The sequence below is a fragment of the Puma concolor genome, chromosome C2 (assembly GCF_028749965.1).
Source record: "Puma concolor isolate L17-30 chromosome C2, mPumCon1.1.hap2, whole genome shotgun sequence".
Lineage (NCBI taxonomy): Eukaryota > Metazoa > Chordata > Mammalia > Carnivora > Felidae > Puma > Puma concolor.
In genome coordinates, this window is record NC_141675.1 from 55,358,216 (window position 1) to 55,367,796 (window position 9,581).

At 39.3% G+C, this 9,581-nt stretch overlaps 1 protein-coding gene across 1 annotated transcript in view; it reads left to right on the forward strand.

Moving 5' to 3' along the window:
• The window catches only part of LOC147577268 (uncharacterized), a 31,817-nt gene that overhangs the window by 1,488 nt on the left and 20,748 nt on the right, over positions 1–9,581 (forward strand). The window lies entirely within an intron of this gene.

A 9,581-nucleotide genomic window follows, 5' to 3' on the forward strand; every position in this document is an offset into this window, starting at 1 on the left:
TGGGTGTTGCTGTATGGGTTCTGGTCATACCGGTCTTTGGGTGGAGGTGGTTGAATTAATCCAGAAATAATATTTCCTCTACCCTCCCGGCACCCCTGGCATAGTGCCATTTGAAAACCGTTCCCCATTCTGGCCGCTTGGCTGTGGGACTGTGAACAGTGTGGCTTCGGCATCCCCACGTGGAAAGTTGAAAGAACAGTTCAATGAGCACCCCAAGTGCTTAACTCCAAGGTTGAGTAAGTGTTAACATTTTACCACAATTGCTTTTTTTCTCTCCTAAATACTTCAGCCTGCATTTCCTAAGAATAAAGACAGACCTTCTTTCATGCAACCACATGAGAAATTTAATCACATCTAAAAACCTTAACAATTTGATAATATAACCTAATATCTAGCCCGTATACAAATTTCTCCAGTTGTCAAAAGATGTGTTGTATATTGGTTTTGTAGAAAGATAGTACAATGAACATGTATACATTGCATTTGTTATATGTGTCTCTTTTAGTGCAGAACAATCCCCCTCACGTTTTTTGTTTTCTTGGCATTAACTTTTTGGAGAGTCTAGGCCAGTTACCTTGTAGAGAGTTCTACGTTCTCCATTTGTTAGACCTTTTTTTTCCCTCCTGATGTCCTTTAACCTTTTCTCTAACTCCCTAGAAGGAGGATCAAGAGGTTTGATTAGATGTCAAGAATCCGGACTTTAGGAGGTGCTATTCATATGGTTCCTTATCAAGAAGAACATAGTATTAAATATTAAACACATTAATTTTTAAATATATAATAGGTTGTTCCAGTATCAATAACTGAAATCTGAATTGTCCTTAGATTTCTCTGTATGGTCCATTACAAAGTCTACTTTCCCTTTTGTGGTTAATAGGTAATCTGAGAGGGTAGAGGCTTTGAAACTCTTCGTAGGAGAAAGTCTTAGATTCCTGCAAGGAGAACACTGGTTAGAAATCCATTGCCTGGGTGGGTAGAGTAATCATCTGGTTCATTCTGGTTCTTGCTACCTCAGATCACCTTCATTGAATGAAATACTGGCTTTATTCAAAGAATAGTAAAATTCTGGTCTCTTTAGAGTTTGGGCCACTTTAGAGTTCCTGTGGATAACTCTGGTAAAAGCACTGATAATTCCTACAGGTCTTGTGATGTATGTTTTAAGATTTTATAAAATCTGGGAGGCATTTCCTATATTTACCTGGGCATGCCTTATCTGTCCTACCAGCTCTGTTCTAATAATAGAAATGGATCAAGGGTATGTAATGCACTGTGTAATCTCTGCCTGTTGTGCTCTGGTCTCCGGCTCATATAAATATCTGAGGGTGTGAGCTCATCCATTTTAAGTTCATAAGCTGAGCTGGGCAAGAGCTATGTCCAGTTTGCGCTATATAACAATGACCACTTCAGCTTCCACAAGGAAGTCCCAAAGAGCATCATCTATTCCACAGACAAACGGAGAGTTTTAAACAGACGGCCTATATCCCCACTTGTCAAAAGAGGACAATTTTTAGTAAGTTAGTCTAAGTCAGTGAGTTGTGTCAGTGATTTTCAGTTGTATCAGCAAGTTAGTGTCTGCTCTTACCCCTGACAGTTGGTTGGAATTTCATCAGCATACTAAGAGTCCCAAGACAGAAGCTGGAAGGCAAAAGTGAGCCTTGTAAGTTATGTAGCATCATTTTTGCCACATGCTGTTGGTCAAAAGCAAGTATAGGACTATTCAAGATTCGAGGGGAGGAGATCAGACAGGTCACAATTACGAGGAGATGAGGATCAGTGTCGGGGAGGGGGGACATATTTGGAAAGGAGCTACCACACTGATCTAAGCCAAATGCAAATTCAGATGTGTAGTATTGATCATATTAGTCCTTTGCTCAAAATCTGGTAGGGCTGGGTCATCTGTTTTACTTTGACCCTAGTCATAACTCCCCATCCCCAATTTGCACTGACTATAAATATGGCCCACCATTTCTTTTAGTTTACAGATTCCTTGGTTCAACTGCTGCTTCCTTATGAAAGCCTTTTGTGGGCTAAAGGGAAAGAATAGAGGAGTGAAATATGCATTTAAAAATCATTTGTGGTAATTTGAAGGTTCTCTGAAAATAACATAGGTGAATATAGGAGACAAAAATGGGTGTACAAAAAATGGGTGCACAATAAAATTGTATTTAGATAGTAGTAGGGGAATGAATGAATATTTAGGCTTAATGCATATTCAGATCTAAATCATTGTTGTGATTCTTTTCCTGGTTCCGGCTCTGGGAGGTAACCGTGCCCTTTGCAAAGGGTAAAGTGATTGCTGCTTGCTGATGCCTTTATCACAGCCATTCTTCACCCCACCTTGGCTGACAATTTACCTCACTAAGTAAAGGAGGTCCATTGATAACACAACTAGGCAGACTCCATTGCAAACAGGTTAATCTATGGAGGAAAAAAAAAGACCTTTGTATCTGGAAGGATGTATTAGGACGTGGATATTACATCTTACAAAAACTATGTTTTTATTTTAGAAAAATTGTAGTCCAATACTTGTTTTTAAAATGTTTTGGGGTGCACCAGGGGGAGCCTGGGTGGCTCAGTCAGTTAAGCATCCTACTCTTGATTTTGGCTCAGGTCATGATCTCCTGGTTCGTGAGACTGAGCCCGGCATTGGGCTCTGTGCTGACATCATGGAGCCTGCTTGAGATTCTTTCTCTGTCCTCCCCCCCTACCCCAATAAATAAACTTTAAAATTTTTTTTTTAAAATAAATGTTCTGGGGGCACCTGGGTGGCTTAGTTGGCTGAGCGTCGCACTCTTGATTTGGGTTCAGGTCATGATCCCAGGGTTGTGGGACTGAGCCCCCCTGTCACGCTCCATTGTGAGTGTGGAGCATGCTTAAGATTCTCTCTCTCCCTCTTCCTCTCTCCCCAAGTCGTGCACACTCTCTCTCTCTAAAAAATAAAAATTAAAAAACTGTTTTGAATGTCCCATGAATAGTATGTATGTGTACTGCCAAAACCTCTCTAGAATGCAAAACAGAGCCATGGACAGCAGATTGGGACAAGAAATCCTAAATTAGTGAGAAGAAAAAGTCCAAAACCTTTAAGAGTATTTCCTTTGAGGCAGTCTCCTTGTTCACTGTGTAGCATTTAGCTTCTTGTGATTCATTTATCCATTGCAGTAGAGCAAACTATCCCATGTATTACAAATATCCCTTTAATATTTCTCACAATTCTGAGAGTTGCTTGAATGGTTCCTTTGTGGTTTTGTTTGGGTTTATACAGTTATGTTCAGCTGTAGCAGGGATTAGCAACACTTTCTATAAAGGGCCAGTAACGCATATTTTAGGCTTTGTCTCTGTTGCATATTATTCATTGGTACTTATTTATTTCATTCTTTACACATCTTTGAAAAGCAAAAGCTAGTCTTAGCTCAAGGGCCCAACATAAAAACAGGCTGAGGGCCAGATTTGGCCCTTAACTGTAGTTTTCCAAACCCTGAGCTAGAGAGTAAGCTGAGCTGAAGGTCCAAAGTGCCTGTTGGTGATGCTATCCATTGAGGGCCACAATTTTTCTGGAGGATTCTTTCATAGAGAGGAGGGTGTGGCCTCTCCTTCACAGGCTACATTGTCCATCTTTGGGCAGCAACTAAGATAGTGGGGGTGGAAGCTGGCAGCCTTGTTAAGGCATAGCCTTGGGAGTCAAGCAAGGTCACATATGCCATATTCTGTTGATCAGAGGAAACCCAGGGACCAACTCAGATTCAAGAGTTGGGCAAATAGTCTCTCGCTCTCTATGGGAGTTGCTGCAGATGCTGTGACTACAGCTAGCTGAACTAATTGGCAGACTTGTACTGTGTGCCCCACCAAGGGAAATCAAGGGCAGTGATGACCTTGATATTAGATTGACATCTCACACTTTTATACTTTTATATATATATATATATATATATATATATATATACATACTATGCTTTTATACTTGCCAGCTGGTTTCTGATTCTGTGGGCACTCACTCACTTTCCTCAGTACTTGTTTAGAGGTGTCTCAGCCTCCAGATTATCCGCTCCCTGAGGGAAGTGACCACACCCTCCCCCCCCTGCCTGGCTGTGATATATCTTCAATAGCTGTGTTTTGCATTTAATTGAACAGTTTTACTGAGGTTTAAAGTCAAGTAATTTGCTTACTTCACAAAAGCAAAACAAATTTAAGAATGCAGCACTACCTATAAATTCTAGAAGAACAGCATGCATCAAAGAATTACATTTCACACCCAAATACTGTCTAACCAATCAGATGTTTAAACTTCCCAGATGCTTTCCAAACATAATCAAGAGTTAGGAAGCAGTCTCCTTAATGGTAAGTTTGAACTAGCAATCACCTTTAAAGACATATTATATTTTAACTTTAAATTTGCAGATGAAAATTGAACAGTAGCAACAGTTTGTAATATACGTTATGTATGTTCTAAGGCAGAAGTGATTCTGTAGAGGGTTTCTAATCTACAGTAAATGCTGCTACTAATTGCTCAGTTGAATTTTTTAATATGTGTTTTCTCCCAAATCTCATTGTAACTCTGTCTTCTTCTACTTGATGGAAAGCTTTGACAGTTTATTATGTTTAGAAGCAGCTGGGGTCTATTTCTAATTGATGATTTGTTATCTTATATTTCTTACTTGACTATCCACATTTTTCATTCTCTTCAGCATCTTCCTCCAGCGTCTCCTGTCTTACTGAACTAGATGGATGGTGCTGCTTTTGTGCAAACGCAGACAATATTTCAGTCTCTCCTCTGTGTCCTTTCATCAGGCTATGGATACATGCAGGGCTGATATAATGTGACATGAATATGACACTTAAACATTAACAAAATGTATTCACACATACTGTATGAGTTGATTGTTAATATATCAGTGGGATGGAGACTATCACTGTCTGCATTTGGCAGGTGAGGAAACTGGGGAGCAGACGTCCCACAGTACCTCAAATTTAACATGTCCAAGTTAACCTCATAAAATCTTTTTATTCTCCAGATACCTGATTTGGTCAAAAGCAGCTCCATTTATCAGTCACCCAAGTCTGACTTTCTTCTGATATAAAATTTAAATACAATGAACACACAAAACTTAAGTGTACATTTGCTGATTTTTGACAAATGCATACACCTGTGTAATTCAAGCCCCTCTCCAGAGGGATGATGTTAGTAATATTTAAAGAGCACCTAAAAACTGAGAAGGCAAACACCAACAACACAACAGAAAAATGAGTAGAAGATGAAAACAGAGAGTTCCACCAAAGAAGAAATACAAATAGCCCCTAAATGTATGAAAAGATGGTCAACCTTCCTATAATAAGGGAAATATCTAACAATGAACAATCTAAATAGGAAATTAAAAACAATTCCATTTACAATAGCATCAGGAAGAATTAAACACTTAGAATTAACCAAGGAGGTGAAAGACTCATACACTGGAAACTATAAAACATTGCTCAAAGAAATCAAAGAAGACATAAAGAAGTGGAAAGATACTCTGTATTCACGGACTTATGGGGGGAATAAGATGACATATATTTGCATATTATTTTAAAAAGTAATGTAAGAAGGATAAACCAGAAACTACTGAAAATGTTGGAAAAGGAGTATAACTTCTCTGAGCTTCCTTCTTTATGTAGTTTTGACTTTTGAAACTGTAAATATTTTGCATATTAAATCAACAAAAATTTAAAAAGCAAACCCTAAGACTGAACACAGCTACAAACGAAGCTCCCAAATGAAACTATCATCTAGATACTGTAACTCAGGAAAAAAAGTTCATTCAACTTGCTTTTGAGCACAGTTACTCTCTTAACAGAATGTATTTTAAGTACAGAAAGAATTGTGAATAAATAATGACATTTTCTTTTTAGGTTTGTTTTTTATAGTGCTATCAGTGAAGAAATTCTCAAGTTATTTTGTATGTGTTAAGAAAACTGTTGGAAATCAGAAGATTTTTCCTCACTATGGGAGAAGGGAGATACCAATTGGAGGTTAGGAAGAATCCTGGCTTTTTTTTTTTTTTTTTTTTTTTGAAATTAGATTTGATTTGAATTGCAAGTGTCAGTATTAACTCATGCTTCTTTAAAAATTTTTATTTCTGGGGTGCCTGGGTGGTTCAGTTGGTTGTGTCCAATTCCATTTCAGCTCAGGTCATGATCCCAGGGTCATGGGATGGAGCCCCATATTGGGTTCTGTGCTGAGTGTGGAGACTGCTTGAGATCCTCTCTCTCTTTCTTTCTCTCTCTCTCTCTTTCTCTCTCTCTCTCTCTCTCTCTCTCTCTCTCTTTGTCTCTTGCTCTCTCTCCCTCTCCCTCCCTCCTTTCTTTCCTCTGCTCTCCTCCCCTGCTCTCACTTTCTCTAAAATTAAAAAAAAATGTATTTCCTAGCCCTGTCTCCTGAAAAGGCCTAGAAGCAATAACATTCCAGTAGCATTGGGCATAACTTGTACACAGATGCTGATTTCTAAATACTGTTCTCCACTGAAAGGAACCCAGGTTTTTTGGGGAAATGGCTGATTTTAAGTCTGGGATACAGGAAATACACAGTAAGTTGGAAACATCTTGTGCACAAGAATGAAGAAGTGCTGGAAATTAATGGGGACATGTCAAAAAGATACAGGAATTACCTTAAAGTTTTTCCTGCTGTGCAAATTTGTGATAAATTAAACATCAAAAAGAATAATGATGATAATATATTATATCATCTTGAGTCAGAAAAGAACCCATTAGTCCATAGTGACACTCAAAATAAAGGTGGCGGTGGAGGTAAGCTTTCTTCTTCCAAAGACTGCTAGCTAATAAATGTAGAAAAAATATAGAATTCGAAAAATCACCATTTGCAACCACTATTGAAATAATTCAGGCAAGGATCATCAAAGGATGCTAAAATTATTGGGTGAAAGAGTTTTGAGGATATTGGGGAATGGGTTATTCACATATTATCATGTATCACCCCACAGATTATTTATTAATCACAATATAGTACACACACACACACGCACACACACACGCAACAATATATTGAGATTGTACCCTAATCTTTAAAACTTGCAGTAGCCCAGGAATGGGAGAAGTTCTTTTACAAGATCTTCAACAGTAATCTTCAGTGGAAGAGGAGAGTTCCTTCGCTTTTTTGTGTATTGTTTTGTAGTGCTCTTAACATCTAGACGCACAAAAGTATAATTCTTGAGGGAAACTGAGGCTACCAGAATGGAGATGTTTTTAATTTTTTTTTCAACGTTTTTTATTTATTTTTGGGACGGAGAGAGACAGAGCATGAAGGGGCGAGGGGCAGAGAGAGAGGGAGACACAGAATCGGAAACAGGCTCCAGGCTCCGAGCCATCAGCCCAGAGCCTGATGCGGGGCTCGAACTCACAGACCGCGAGATCGTGACCTGGCTGAAGTTGGACGCTTAACCGACTGCGCCACCCAGGCGCCCCGGGAATGGAGATGTTTAGTTTGAGAAGCTAAGCCAAATATTTTATCTTGTAATGTAAAACTGGTATGTCTTGCCAAAGAGTGGTATTTTAGCAAAGCCAGACCATGCAGACTTGTGTCTAACACAGGAGAAAGGATTACTTTCCATATTTGGATTTAGACCATGCTCTGTTTGTTTTGCTGGAGGTGTGTATATGTGTTCTTTGTGGAGTAATGTGCAGAGAATTAGGAGCAGAACCTCTAAAACTGGAGGAGAGCTAAGCATACCTCATCTACCTTTGGAACTTTGGAAAAGTGACCTGGACTTGGTCCAATGTAGCACAGAGTGGACTTTGGATATGCCCAATGAGATTCTATAACCCAGAATATGCTGATGTTGGCTGCCATTATGTCATCATTATCCTGATGGGTGGGAGGGGATGGAGCTTAGGATGAACATAGCCTTGCTTTGGTGGTGATTCTTTTGAAAGGAAACAATTCTACTGGCAATCATCCACGTGACCAGTAGTTGTAAATTATTGGGGTGCAAAATTTAGGGATGGAGGATGGACAGGAACTAGACAGGAAGAACTTTTATCTCCTTTTCAGTCCTTGCTGGAAGTATGATGTGGACCGTGAGACATCAAGATAGATGGGAGCCAAACAGGGAGGTAGTCAAGGCAAGGTTCCATTGGTGGTGGCATCTTTGAGAGAAGCCACTTCTAAGAGCAGTAAGAAATGACCACGTGTGCTAAGCTTCCCTGCCAACCTATCTCAGCTCTGGTGGGGGTTTAAGGGAAGGGCTTGTCCCAGCCAGGAGACAGTGGTAAGGAGCAAAATGCTGCCTCTCCCCTATAGGACAAAGGGGTGATAAGGACGATGTCCCCAGTTCGCAAAGACACACAAATATTTTCCTAAGGGCATCAGTTCTATACAAATCAATTAATTAATGGAGTGTGTACCCATTACTCATTGGTTCTGTCTTTCCCTTATATAGATCCACAATCTCCTATCAATAATTCTGAAATCCCAGTGATTTTGAAAACAATATTTTTTCATAAGTTTACCACTTGCAGATGTCAGACTTCTTAGCCTCCATAATTACATGAGCCTATTCCTTATGATAAATCGTTCATATATATATATATATGGAGAGAGAGAGGGAGGGAGATAGGTAGGTATGTAGTAAATAGATTTAGGGGATATACATTTATTGATTCCATTTCTCTGGAGATTCCAACTAATACACTAGATAATGAATACACTCCTTCTTTCATAAAATACTTGGTTAGGGAGAGCTTTAACTGTCATACATTTACAATAGCCTCATTCTTTTAACTGCTGGATGATATCCCTAGTTCTATGGTATATTTAACCATTTCCTTTGTAATAGATATGTAAGTTCTTTATGGTTTCTATTTTCAGAATAACTTTTGGCAGAGAAGGTTGCTTCCATTATAGACTGAGAATTGCTGAGCCAGTCTAGCCATAGGGTTAAACACACAGGAGAGGAAAATGGAAGTATCTTCCACAGTGAGAATTTGTTCATTCTGTATCACAGACCTTAGGACAATAGCTTCCATTCTTAAAGCTTTGTGACCATATTTTTCCAAATAAGGACATTGTTAAAAAGGCACAACAACAACAAAAAAAAAACTTTCTACCTGTTACCATCATCGTTTTCAAAAACAGGCTGTTTTAACATAAAGACACAGAGGCAACCTTAGCTTAATGGATGGTCAAATTGAATAAATTCAACTGTATTCAAAATTCACTTCACTGTCTTTATTCTGTCTTTGTAGTCAGCAGGTAAAAAGTTTCTCACTCACCTGTTTCCATTTCCATATGCATCAGAAGCAACTGCTTTAATATTATTCTGACTTCTGGAATTAAAAAATTTGGAAGCGGGGCGCCTGGGTGGCGCAGTCGGTTAAGCGTCCGACTTCAGCCAGGTCATGATCTCGCGGTCCGTGAGTTCGAGCCCCGCGTCGGGCTCTGGGCTGATGGCCCAGAGCCTGGAGCCTGTTTCCGATTCTGTGTCTCCCTCTCTCTCTGCCCCTCCCCCGTTCATGCTATGTCTCTCTCTGTCCCAAAAATAAATAAACGTTGAAAAAAAAAAAAAATTTGGAAGAAAAGTAAAGTGAGAGAGTTC